Below are 14,366 nucleotides of genomic sequence, written 5' to 3' on the forward strand. Positions count from 1 at the left end.
TCGCTGGCCGGTCACTGATCAGGCAGAGGCGGAGGGCATAGCGGGGACAGATCAGCCCACCTACCTTTGCTGCCCCAACGGGGGCTTGCGCAGCCCCTGGGGCTTCCAGCTGACACGCTCGTGAGCCTCAGAGGCCACAGGGCCGAGCTCGCTTGAGGAGGCTTCGCTTTACCCTCAGCAAGGTAAAGATCAGCGTCCGACTCCCCTGGTACTCACCAAACTCCGAAGCTCTTTCTCCAAAGCCTCGTTCATTTGGCTGGCGGAGAGACGGTACAAAGGGCTGGAGTACACACCAGGTCCGAGGTAGAACTGCAGCACCACTGAGCGAGCCTGAGATTGGTCCACAAGCTGAAAAGACCAGCTACTGCTGGGTGGGAGGACCCCAGAGGCGAGAGCATGGCTTGGCGAGGAAGAAGGAAGTAAGCAAGGGAGGAGGGAGGCTAAGGATACGAAGGAGGAAGGGAGGAAACAGGGAAGAAAGAGAAAGGGAGGGGAGGGAGGGAAGAAAAGGTTTATCTTTTTTTTTTTGGCCAGCTCAAGCTAATTGATGAACAACGGGAGGACAGTGACAATGACAGTGACCCTATGGGATGCTGGAGATCGAACTCATGTAGGCCGTGTGCAAGGCAAATGCCTTTCCCACTGTACTATCACTCTGGCCCCCAAGATTTACTTTCTTGTAGTTTCTTGTCTGTGACTTTAAAAGTTTGAGGGGTTTCAATATGAATTTAAAATGAAGAACCTCTAATCCACTAGGCAGCAGTCACCAGAACTTGACGTTTGTTACATCTTGATGCGAACAAGTGGCTCAACTATCCCCTGCTGTGTCCTAGGAATTGATTCCGTTTGTTTCAGCCGGTGTTTCTGGAATGCCAGCTAAGGAGTCCTGAGTCCTGAGAGGAACTCCCGGGGGTCTCTGGGTCCTTCTGTTATGTCTGTCACTCCTGTCTACAAATCCCACAGCCCTTCCAACTTGGCCAACAGAGAACTTTCTCCAAGCCGGGGGGGGGGGGGGGGGGTCTGGGAGGGCACGTCCCTGTCACCACAATCCTATAGGAGGAAAAGGGCACTTCTCAGGGCTCCTTGGTGAGAAATGCAGCTCGCTTGGCTTGGCCCAGAACTCACTCTCTTGTCCTTCCCCAGGGTCAGGGCTACTGATGTAGAAAAGTAGATAGGGAAAGGCCCTTTGCAATGAAACACAGTTTCATGGAAGAAGAATTCTAGGAAGGACCCACCTTGTGGATACAGAAAACAAAGGCCTGATAAGACCATCCGCAGACCCTCAGGACATAGGCCTCCCCAGGAAATTCCTCTTTTTGGACCTCCCTGGTAATCTCCTTAGCAACCGGACTTTTACCCGGGAAGAAGCTTCACGTGGGGACAGGCTGGAGAAACCCTATAAAGGCCACCTGGAAGAAAGGCGGGGTGCGCACATGCTGCCTGAGCCCATGTGTGGTACGTCCACGTGGCTGAGCACATGTGGTGACTGAGCACATGTGTCGCCCGCATCTCCCCTCTTGAGATGTGTACTTTCATGCTCTCGTGTCTAATGCTGGGATGTGTGGAGGGGCTCTCTCCACCCTCGGAGAAGCCCGCGTTCTCTCTGGACGCGTTACTCTCTCTCTTACTCTCCATTCCCCCGCTTATCTGCTTATCCCTTTCTCTCCCTCTCCAAAAATCCTCCAAATAAAATCTATTTGTTTCACTGCTTGTCTACTCCTGAAATTCCTTTCCGTGAGGCGAGACAAGTACCCAGTAACCCTGGGTCCCGGGTGGCAGAGGCGGGTGGGGAGAAAGTGACCATCTTTCTCCTCCCCGCTTCACATAAGTCACCCGTGGGGCTCACCGACATCACTACCATGAGAGTCCATGCCCGTGGCTAGCAGGAGGCCATGCTGGAAGGCGGACTTGGCCCAAGCACCCCTTAGAGACTGAAAGGGATGAAATCTCTGCAGGGCTGGGCGGGGGCTTGTGCTGCAGGCAGGGAGGGGCGGGCAATGAGAAATACCAAGATGGGCCACGTCACCAGCCCTGAGGGAGCTCAGAGGTTCAGAGGCATTGAGCACCAGCTGGAAACTGAGGCGCCTCGGGGAGAGGACGGCAAAGCCAGTCACACGATCAGGTGGTCAGCAAGGCCAGGGAAAGACCCTCGCAGCCAGCCTCGAGCCCAAGGGTCTGGGCGGACTCGGCGAGTACGCAGTGGGTGGGGGGGTCGAGGTTTGCTTTGGGGGCTCCTATCTTGTTTTCTCACTGGCCTTGTGAAGAGTTCTCTGTTTCAGAAAGACCCCAGACGGGCCCGATTAGCTGGGGCCAAGGCTAGCACGGCATCCGGGTGCTGGGGACCAATGACAGCCCCAGAATCGTGCCGACACGTTCTCAGTCCCATCAGAGGGAACCGCACAGGACGAGACCGGGAGACCTGTCAGCACCAAGCCGGAACACGGCGGCGAGCACACTGACACACAGCATGCAGGGAGCGAGCGTGGAAGTGGGCGAGGGCGCCCGGGTACCAACCTGCCGCTCTCGGCCCGCTCTGCATTCTCTAACTCCTGAATCTGCCGCTCAGCCACCTGGAGCTGCTGCCTGAGCTTCTCCATTCCCAATTTAGCTCGGAACTGGCCTTCCGGAGCCCATCGAGCTGCAAGAGCTTCTCCTGGGTGGCCTCCAGCTGCGCCGTGGCGTCGGCCAGGGCCTGGGCTTGCTGACTACACATGGCCCGCAACTCCTCCAGGTGCTTTACCTTCGTCTCCGCCTCCTGCAGCTTGTTCAGGGCGTCCTCCATCTCCACCAGGTGCTGGTCCTCGGTCTGGTCGAGCTTGGCCCGCGCGGCCTCCAGGCTGTTCTTCTGCTCCTGGGCCATCCTGACCAGCCGCGACCTGAGCGTCTGCAGCTCAGAGGCGTGTGCTGCACGCTCAGCCGCCAGCTGGACCTACAGGCTCTCTACCTCCTGCTGGGACTCGAACTGCAGCCTCTCCATCTGCATCTTGAGCTCGGCCAGCTCGGCCGCCTCGGCACCCACGCCCCGGCTCACGAACGCCTTCGGCTCGCCCATGGCCTGTTGGTGCGGGGCAATGGCCGTCTCCAGCTTGGACTTCCACAGGGCGATCACGTCCGTGTTCTCCTCGTTGGCATGGTCCAGCTTTGTCCTCAGCCACTAATTCTCCTTGGCGAGCTTCTCGGAGGCCACCTGCAGGGCCTTTGCCTCCTTCTGGTGGGAAAACAAAATTTCCATGAACTTAAAACAGGAAGGAAAAGAAGCAGACATAGAAATTTTTCTTTTGCAAACTGCTTTGGTAGGGTCCGAGCTCAGGACAGCCTCACCTGTCAAGGAAAACTCTGAGAGACCAAGTCCACGCAAAAGCAAGAGGTTTATTCGAGCATTCTCGGGCTCACAGCATGACCGCAAACCGTCAGTGGCTGAGAGCCCTGAGCCTCTTCAGAGGGAGCTTCTTATAGGGCAACTTCCCGCCGTCTCAGAAAAGCCAGCGCACAAATCACCCAATACCTTCGAATGATCACATTAGATGCTGCACGCAGGCAGCCAATCAGGCCTTCTCTGGCCCCATGACCTTATTTGGTGAATTCCAGGGGCAACAAGAAGAAGATGGGTGTCCTTGGTGCTATCAACAGGACGCAGCTGCAGGGCAGGATATGGGCTGGGACTTGCTTTTCTAGGGCCCAATTGTCACGGAGCTATCTTTCAGGTATTCAATTATGTAGGCTAAAAGTAACGTTCTTGCTCAAGTTTTTTTTCCAGAAAAATCAACCTGAGGACACATGTGCTGCAAACGTAAAGGAGTTGGTGCTTATAAGCATCTTTGGTTCTGTTAATTTTGAGTTAATATAGCAACTTCCAGTTTCTTTCCCAGACTTTATGGATTGATGGTGTCTGTACTGCATGGTGTCCCTTTATTTTCGTCTTGTCAAATAGCTATGGAGAATCACTGAAGGTATTCATTTTAGGCTACATTGGTTATGAAGCTTTGCAATACTGCAATAGAGGTTTTATTTGTTTTGGGTTTTTATGCCTTTAAACCTCACCCAGTGGTTCTTTTTTTTTCATTTTTTATAATTTTATTTATTGAATCACCATGAGAGCAGTTACAAAGCTTTTGGGTTTAAATCTTGGTTATAAAATGAAAGACCCATACCTTCACCAGTGCCATTCTCCACCACCAAAAACCCCAGTATACCCCCATCCCACACCCTCCCCCTACCTGTGGAGAGATGATTTTCACATTGCGCTCTCTCTACTTTGATTACATTCAATATTTTGACACTGGACCCACCATTATTATTTGGGATTTTACCCCAACACTCAGAGCTGCTGAAAGGGCAACAGTAGACAATTTGTTTTCTATTCCTGGTTATGAATAACATATGATGTCACGTGGTTGTAGTAGTGGCTGTGCGATTTTGAAATTCCAAAATTTTAACAATTAAATCTGGAGGAATTTCTTCCCAAAACCTGCTGGGTTCCAGGATTTGTTCCTGAGTCTGTGGGATCATGGCCATTAAGCAGATTGATCGGGAGCCAGAAAGGCCGTTAGTGGGTGGTGACTAGGGGTCTTGCTGGGATGGGGAGGAAAGGGCTGGTCCCACCCCCATCCCGTGAGGCCCCACATGTCTCATCACTGAGGGCCCAAACCTGACTGTCCAATGGCCTCTGGAGGATGGCGGCCACCGAGCCGCCAAGGGGGAGCAGGTGGAGGGGATAGCACCCTTTCCTCCCTGGAACGGCCCAGCGACAGGAACCTACTTCAGGGTTCAGATGCATTTCTGCCAAAAGCCACTGGATTCTGAGATTTGTGTCTGAGTCTCTGGGATCATGGCCGTTAAGCACCTTAATCAGGAGCCAGAGAGGCCGTTTGTGGGTGACGACTTGGGATCTTTTTGTTTAGGAAAGGGCTAGCTCCACCCCCATCCCGTGAGGCCCTACATGTCTCGTCACTGTGGGCCTAAATCTGACTGTCCAGTGGCCTCTGGAGGATGGCGGCCAGCGGGCTGCCAGGGGGAACAGGCCAAGGCACAAAATCTATTCCCACCTGGGGTGGCCCAGCGCCTCTAACTTACTGCAGGGACTGGACACATTTCTGCCAAAAGTCGTTGGGTTTCGAGATTTGTTTCTGAGTCTCTGGGATCATGGCTGTTCAGCAGTTCAATCAGGAACCAGAGAGGCCATGCCTCCAATTATATAGCTGAACTGGAGGTGGTTTGTGGGTGTATCTCCCACATATCTTTTACCTGTTTACTTTCTTTGTCAACTCTGCCTCAAGTTTTTGGGGTCTGGCCAAACGCACGGCAGCAATTTGGGGGTACCTGGAAGTCTGAAGGCGCCATCAGGCTGCTGATGCACTCGCCTCACAGGTACAGACTGACCTGCTGGTGGCACCATACCCCAACCCAGTGCTTCTTAGGGTTTACTCCTGCCTCTGCACTTAGAGATTGCTCCTGCCAGGGCACAGATGACTGGATGGGATTCCTGCCATCGAACCCAGATCAGCCACATGCAAGTACCCTACTCACTGCACTATCTCTTTAGCCCAAGATAAATGCTTTTAAGAAAATGGTTTACAGGTCCAGAGCAATAGTGCAGCTGGTAGGGCATTTGCTTTGGCCAATCTGGCTTCAATCCCTGACATTCCATATAGTCTGCCCAAGCACTGTCAGGAGTGATTCCTGAGTGCAGAGCCATGAATAAGCCCTAAGACATCACCAGGTGTGGCACAAACATAAAGAAACAAAAAGAAATTGGTGTATTAGAATTCCATTGTAGAAACTGTTTGACTTATTTGACTCTATAATTCTTGAGTGTTAGCCAAAACTCTTCTATAAATGAACCTGAGCATAATCAGTTATCACTGGCAAAAAGAAATAATTTTATTAAAGTAGATATAGGACACTTGTTTGCTCTAATTTTAATACTGCTTTACATAGTTTGTGAAACAATTTCAATAATGGTTATTACTAAAAATTTCAATTGATACAGATCTTTCACTTGTCAGACAGTTGATAATCTCCAGAGGAAAATACATCAAAAGCATATATACAATGATAGAAGTTCTTATTATACATGTAGCCTGGATGGTACATTATTTATCACTTTTTACAGAACTAGAAAACATTCAAGTGAAAAAAAATAGATTCAAACTGGATGATAAACTTCTGATGGTTGAGGTCCTTCATTTAATTTTTTTGTGATAAGAAAATCCAAAAGAATTAATGTTGAATTTCTCATCATACATCATCTAAATGCACAGTCAAAAAAAGTAAAGCTTATAAAAACAGTAAATTGGTCATTTTAGGTGTTTCACAAGTAGACTGTTATGTCATCCATCAACTGCTGGAGATTTCTGCACAGTGCAGAGAATGGGGTGGCCGGGCCGAAACTGTTGTTGTTGTAATTGTTCAATTGTTGAGGTCGTCCCCCTTCCTGGAGAGCGGCCTCGGACATCATCTCCACTTTATTGTTGAGGTCCCGATTCTTTCTTTGGAGGTCCACAATCACGGAATTCAGGAAATCAATCTGTGGTAAAGGAGAGCGTGAGACGGTGAGCCATCTGCGGGAGCCATCGGAGCCCGCCACAGAGGAGGCTGGGCCCCGCTTCCAGTCCCCGCCCCAGGGTTTGAGGCAGCCAGAGCTCCCCTTTCCCTTCCTGAGCGCAAGCTCCCGGGTGCCCCAGGGAAGACCCCAGGAGGACATGTTGGGCCCCCTCGGTTCATCTCAGAGCAGGGAGTCAAGAGGGCCTTCCCTCTCCTACAAAGACAGACTCACTTCTTTAAAATCCACTGGGGGAAAAATCCCACTTTACAAAAGCAAGCATGACTGTAGGCACAAACATTCATGTTTCATTTAAAAACTGGCAGGTTTGGGTCTGAGTGATAGCACAGCGGGAAAGGTGCTTGCCTCGCACGCAGCCAACCCAGGTTTGATCCCTGGCATCCCACAGGGGCCAGCGGAGAGCAGCCAGGAGTGATTCCTGAGTGCAGTGCCAGGAGGAAGCCCGGAGTATCGCCAGGTGTGGCCCCCAAAGAAAGAAGAAAGAAAACCAGAAAAACAGACTGATTCTTTTTCTCCCTCAGGGCCAGTTCTGATGAGGAGTCTCTGAGAGTGCCCAGGCCCCCCCCCCCACTGGGCCAAGAAACACAGATCTCTCTTCCTCCAGCTGAAAAAAAAAACAAAAAAAAACATGGAAATGTTCAGTTCCCAACAAGCCCATGCAGGGTCCACGTCCACAGCCCACATGTAAAGTTCACTTCAGCCCACATGTGCCGTCCAGGGCCACCGGCTGTTAAGTACAGAAGTGCAGGAAGTGAGGGTGTGCGGGAACTCCACAGGGCACGGGGACCCAGATGGTCCCCTTCCTCAGAGAGGATTCAAACTATAAAGCGCTGCAGGCCCGGGTGTGATGGAAGAGGGTTGGGGAAGGAGAGCCATCAAGGAGGCCCCAAGGCTGACTCCTGCCGCAGGCCAGACCTGAGCCTGCTGATGGTAGGTGCGGGCACTGGGGTCTGCAGCCAAGTGTGCACACCCCAGAGGACCCCACCCAGCTGTCTCCCTCGACAGGAGCAAGAAGCAGGAAGGCGGCCCAGAGGACCAGACTCCCCAGCTCTGCGCCCAGAGCATGCGCAAGGTGGCCGGGACAGCCACATGTTGGTGCACGTTTCCGTTTGCGACCGGACCTTCCTGATGGGAAGGAGGCCCTCCAAAGTGGTGTTCGACTCTGGCAAAGTGAAGATTTGCCAATTATATGGGAGCCCGAAGCCCAGGTTCTGGGAGAGCAGCAGGAGTAAGGGCAGTGGAGGGGTCTGGCTTCTCGGCTCTTGCAAGGACGTGACCCCTTGACTGAAGGGATGTGTCCTTGTCCAAGGGGCCTTTCACTCCGTAAGCATCAACTCTTGTGCTGGGAGCGTGTGGGGGTGGGGTTCTGGCAGCAGGTGCCCGGGCCCTGGTTCTCACGGGTGCCAGGTGAGCACAGTCCCTTCTTCCTCAGCTTCCTTCTTTTTGGCTTCTGTTATTTTAATTCATCAATTAATTTGGGAGGGGGGATTTTGGGGTAACAACCGGGCGTTGCTCAGGAGTGACTCCTGGCTCTGCACTCCGGAATTACTCCTGGCTGTGCTTCGGGGACCATATAGGATGCCAGGGATGGAACCTGGGTTGGCCACGTGCAAGGCAAACACCCTACCTGCTGTGCTATAGCTCCGGCCCCATTCTCGGATATCTTAAATGGTAGATATTCCCCGACTCTTTTGAAGCATACACGCATATATACATATGTACATGTCTGTGTATGTATACATGCTTATCTATAACCTTTGTGGGTAGTCAGTTTGGTTTGTTTGGTGGGGTGGGGACTAAGCCCTGGCTCTGTTCTCAGGGATCACTCCTGGCGAGGGAGGAGCAGTCCAGGCCATCAGCAGTCACTCGAGCCCAGGAAAGTGGGGCTGTGTGGTCAGAGGGCAGTGGCTGGCCTTCTCACGGTCATCAAAGAGCCTTGAGACGCTGTGTATGTCAACACATGTGGCTTCTCTTCCTGTCCCGGCCCAGGCTCTGGGCGAGCTAACTGGGGCGTCCAGTCCCTGACGGGCTCATTGCTCCTCCGAGCAGTCTGGGAGTGGTCAGCTGTTCAGTGATCTCGCCAGGCCGCCCCATGTCCCCCGGATCCTGTGTGGTCACTCCGCGCAGCACCTCCCCAGGGGTCATACAGGGGTCATGCAGGGGTACACTTCCCCTCCTGTCCCATGCGAGAACCAGGGACCAATTACTCCTGGCGGTGCTCAGGGGACCATATGGGATGCCGGGGATTGAACCTGGGTCTGGCGTGTGTAAGTCAAACGCCCTCCCCGCTGTGCTATCACTCTGGCCCAGGATATGGTTTCTCTCAAGGCTGAGGCCGGGCCTACACGCCCTGGTCACCACCATCACCCACCTCATTCTGCAAGTTTACATTGGTGTTCCTGGTGTCCTCCAGGGAGGCCAGGGTCTCTGTCTTCTCTTGGGACAGTTGTTCCATAAAATGCCTGGCATCTTCCGCTGTCTGCACAGCCTGGAGAGAGAAACCTCGTTGAGCCAGGCTGGGGGGCCAGGGAGGGGTTGGCCGCAGTGGCAGAGCACAGCGCGAAACGCCACACAAACCTGCCACAGTGGTTCCGGCCCCCACTGGGCGCCGCTCACCCCGCGGGGACTCACGTCTAAACCTCTCAGCGGCAAGACTGATGCCCTGAAACAGCCTAGTGCTCCCAAGAGCCTCCATTCCTCACACAGAATAAAAATGACATGAGCGGACAGCTAAGCAGACCTGGTTGGAAAGCGTTGGGGGGAGGGGGGAAAAGAAGGAGAGGAGATGTGAGCCGTGAGCACAGGTGTGGGAGTGGGAGAAAGGCAAACCCTGAGTGAGCTGGGAAGAGAGAACACCTGCCCGGCACCAGGCACCCTCGAGTCCAGGCCGCCCTGCACCGGGCACACTGCTGGTGGCACAGGGCACCCCCGAGTCCCAAGTGAGCAGACTCAGGGCAACCGCTCAAAGTACCCCTGGAAGACACCGCTTTACTTTACAACTTAGTGCCTCTCTCATGACTTCCCTTACGTCTTGAAGAGCCACAGTGCAATCTTCCGTGAGAACTCCCCCCGGAAATGAACATACTGTCCTTTTTGGTTTTATTCACAGCTTATGCCTTGTCCTAGAGGTCAGCAGGCACGTGGTGACGAGCTGTCCCTGCGCCCGCAGCAAACAGCCCGTGACACACGGGTTCCGTGGGGATCCACCGCTCCTTGTGCCGACAAAGAGCAATCCTCTTAACCGCTAAAAGGGGGTGCCCGGGGCCAACTGGGGTCGGGCCTGCTCCACTTTACCGTGAATGCCGGCAGTGTCTCGAGCTCTCTGATTTTAACGGCGAGCCTGATTTTGTCCTTCCTCAGACCGCGGTTCTCCTTCTGGGCCTCCAGAAGGTTGGCCGAGACGTGGCTGCTGGTCTGGGCCAGCCGACTGACCTCCTTCTGGAGGAGGAAGTAACTGCTGGCCAGCTCCTCCTTCTCCCGCAGGATCTCGGCCACCTTCTTGTCTGACCGCGCCTTCTCCTCCACCAGGTCCAGGTGCTCGGCCTGCAGCCCCTGGGCACGCGCCCGCAGCTCCTCCACCTCCTGCTCCAGCAGCCCCAGGCGGCCTCGCAGCTGGCTGGCCTCGTGGGCGGCCGCCTGGGTCTCCTGGGCACGGGCCTCCCGCTCCTGCACCAGGGCCTGCTGTGCCGCGAGCCTGTCCTCCGCCAGCCGCCGGCACTCCTCCTGCCGCTCGGCGTCAAGCGCCACCTTGGCCTGCAGCATGCTGGCGTGTGTCTTCTCCAGGCTGCGGGCCGCGTCCCAGGCCTCCTGCAGCGCCGCCTCGAGGGCCGACTGATTCTCGAGGACCGACTTCTTCTCGGCCGTGAGCTCCGCGATCTCTTGCACCAGCGACTTCTGATCCCGAGCCAGCTCCTCATAGGAGCACTGCAGCTTCTGGATGATGTTGTCCTTGTCTTTGGCCAGGGATAGGTTCTCCAGAACCAGCTTCTTCGCATGCTCCTCCAGCTGGCCCCTCTCCTCCAGGCCCTTCTTACACTCGGCCACCAGGCCGCTCTTGCTCATCTGCAGCTCCTCCACCAGGGCCTGCAGCCCCACCTTGGCGACCTGCAGGGCGTCGTTCTCCGCGCGCACCCTCTGGAGCTCCTCCTGCACCGCCCTGCCCTCTTCCAGCACTTTCTCTTTCTCCGCCTCGAGGGCTTCTCGGCCGAGCCGCTCCTCCTGCCACAGCTTCTCTGCGGCCCGCCTGGCCTCGATGACCTTCTCTTTATCGAAAAGAATCGCTTGGTTCAACAGCCAGAGCTTCCTCTGCTCTTCCCGCAGCGAAGAGTTTTTGGCCTCCGCTTCCTTCAATTTCAATAGCAATGACTCTCTCTCTGACTTCAGAGAGAGCTTCTCCTTCGCCAGCAATTGATTCTCTGACCTCAGGGCCCTGCGATCCTCCGACATCAGCTCAATTTCCTCTGAGGTTATTAGGGAAGTTAATGACTACAGAAACAAAAGCGGGGAAGAATGGAAACAAGAATGAGATCAAGCAGGCACAAGCAAGCCAAGCACTTAATGTGGCCTAAATACCAGAAATGAAAATGTCAGAGTAGTCTTACCTGCACACGCGTGTATATGCGCGCGCACACACTCACACACTCACACACACACACACGCACACACACACGCAGGATGGAGAGGCTGAAACAGCTTCACAGGGTCAACATATCTACCTGCCTTTTTTATGGATGGGGGCCCCACACCTGGAGGTGTTCTGGGCTCGCTCAGGGTTCTGTGTTCAGGGATCACTACTGGTAGGGCCGGAGGACCATACGGGATGCTGGGGATCAACCCGGGTTGGCCGAGTACAAGGCAGCACTACCCATTCTTACTATCAGCCATTTTATTTTTGAAATGCCGTCTTAAATTATTCCTGACAGCTCCCCGGAAGGTTTAAGTACAGTTGGATCTTGACGTTGGGGCATAAGATTTTTTCCCCCCACTTCAATTATTCTATTATAAAATCCATCACTGTCATAGAAGGGATGCATTAAAAAACTAGTTTTCAGTACAATTCAGAGAACTACAAAAAGTATTTTGTTTTTGAACTTTGTGCAGAAGGGGAAGGCAAAAGCAACCACTGCTGGTCAAACGATTTTCACAGGGACAAACAGAGGCAGGAAATGGACTTAGTCCCAAAAGTTATACACTTTATAGAAAATCCAGACTAATCCACCAAGCTTTGGAGACTGAAGCCAACAGGTTTTGCTTGCCAAACACAGTAACAACAAGTCTCAAAATGGAGACATTAGTGGGCCCGCTCGAGCAAATCGATGAACAATGGGAGGCAGTGTTTGCAGTAATTCGGGAGGGGCCCAGAGGCTCCAGGAGGAGTGGCCGCACACGGGCCAGGGTCTCCCTCACCTGCTCTCCCTGCCCGTCAGCAATGGGTTGTGCGTTTTCTTTTCTGAGTCTCAATGCACACCAGAGTTTAACCGCCATGTACTTTCCAGAACTTTCTGCAGCAAGGGCTATCTTCTCTGTCCAGCTCAGCAGCCATGAGCTGCAGCAGGCTACTGGTGTGCGCTGGGCAGCTGACCGCTGACGGTCAGGTTACCGGAATGGGGCTGACCTGAGCATGTACACGAGGCTGCTGGCCACAGAACTGGGCTGTGCAGGTGGTCCAGAGAGGAGATGTAGCCCTGGCTCTGGTGCGTGGTGGAAAGAGGCCGGGCACCAACACACACGCGGGCCATGGCCGCCACTCAGCAGCCCTGGTTTCCTCTGATGTAAGCTCGCTTCCGTTTTCTTTGCATTGGCTTATAGATATGTATACACACACATATATATACAAGCACATATATGTATAGGCATACACATATATGTATAAACTATACATGGGACCAAGCGTGGAAAACTAAAAATGTATCAAAATATGTACATATGAATTAAAATACACTTATTATATGGATATAAAGATGTACACATATGTACATGTTATGTATGTACACACATATATGTGTGTGTACATTATTTTCCTTTTTGTTTTGGGGTTCACACTCGGCAGAGGTCACGGCTTCCTCCTGGGTGCTTGCGGGACCATGGGGGATGCTGGGGATCCCCCCGGTGGGTCACGTGCACAGCAAGTGCCCTCTCACTGCACTATTCTAGCTGCTCTATTTCTCCCCACTGAGCTTCGAACCTTAACATTTCTCTGATACACTAAAAAATGCCTTTGAGCAATCAAGTGAAAACACAAAGGCCTGAACTTACTGAGCAAGCTAAAGACAAAACGGACAACCCAAGCTGGGGTCCCTGGGCTTCTATGTGCTCTGCCGGGCGCCCCGGGAGCAACCCCCTTCCGGCTTTCACAGGCGCCCACGGGCGGAGGAAGTGTCTGAGGCTGCAGGCCGAGGCCCCCAACAGAGCCCGCCCCCGAGACGGCGGCCCTGCGCCCACACACCTTGGCCTTGTCGGCTTGCGTCTTCAGCTCGGCCACCTCCCGCAGCAGGCTTCCGTTCTCCGCCTGCACCGCCTGCAGCTTCTCCTCCGCCTGCAGCCGCAGCTTCTGCAGGGCCTGCAGCGCCTCCTCGTGCTGCGCCTGGCTCTCCGTGGTGGACTTGGCGTGCTCGGCCTGCAGAGCCTGGGACTGGCTGCGGCTCACGTCCACCTTCTCCCCCTGCGGGGAGCCGGGGGCCACCATCAGCCGCAGGCCTCCTGCCTGCCCCCAGCACACACGCGCGCACACACATACACACACACACAACGCACACAAACACATAAACATACCCGCACACACACGGGCGACTCTGCTCTGCTCACCAGCACACACACACAATGTTCATGAAAATGAACTTGCACTTAGAACATAGATATTGGGGGCTGAAGGGCTGGCACAGGGTCCAGGCGCCCGCGAACAGCCAGTCGGTTAGACCCTGAGCTAGGAGTACCACCGAGTTTGGGGGGAGCCCCAATAAACATGGTGATCATCTGGGGGCTGGGAGAGAGAGAGCACTGAGTAAGGCCACTTGGCCCTGGTCTGAATCCCGGCACTAACAGGAATATCCTGAGCACAAAGCCAGGAGTCGCCTCCAAGGACTGACAGGCATGGCACTAGTCCCCCACCACCACCATCAAAATATATATATATATATATATATATATATATATATATATATATACACACACACACACACACCCCAGGGCCAGAGCAATCACCCAGCGGGGAGGGTATTTGTCTTGCACAAGGATGACCCGCCTTTGATCCCCAGCATCCCATAGGGGATGCACCGTCAGTAGTAATTCCTGAGTGCAGAGCCAGGAGTGACCCCTGAACGCCCCCAACTGTGACAAAAAGACAAAAAACAACAAGAACTACAACAGGAACAAAAAAACCTCAGAAAACAAAAATAATCTACCCCAAACTCACACACACAAAAAAACAAACACACACACACACACACACACAAAATCCTTAAAAGAAAACCAGAAAACACACTTTGATCCAGTGCAGGAAGGTGTCTGGAAGGTTCCAGAAAAGCGGCCTTCCCAGTGCATGTCTCTCACCCCCTCCCCTTGATGTGAGCCCCCAGTGCTCCCGGCTGCCAGGGGAGACAGAGCCGAGGGGGCAGGGGCACGGGAGAGGAGCCTGAGGCGCTGCTGAGGGGAGGAAGGAGCCTGGCACTCAGGGAGCATCGCTGGCCACTCACTGATCAGGCAGAGGCGGAGGGCACAGCGGGGACAGAGCAGCGCACCTACCTTTGCTGCCCCAATGGGGGCTCGCGCAGTCCCTGGGGCTTTCGAGCTGACACGCTCATGAGCC

At 53.9% G+C, this 14,366-nt stretch overlaps 1 pseudogene; it reads right to left on the bottom strand.

Annotated features, from left to right (window-relative positions):
* Positions 1-14,361, bottom strand: part of LOC130026862 (transmembrane protein 185B-like) — a 76,180-nt pseudogene extending 61,819 nt beyond the window's left edge.
* Positions 14,362-14,366: the final 5 nt, after the last annotated feature.

This window comes from Sorex fumeus, unplaced genomic scaffold (genome assembly GCF_029834395.1).
Source record: "Sorex fumeus unplaced genomic scaffold, SorFum_2.1 ptg000035l, whole genome shotgun sequence".
In the NCBI taxonomy this organism is placed as follows: Eukaryota; Metazoa; Chordata; class Mammalia; order Eulipotyphla; family Soricidae; genus Sorex; species Sorex fumeus.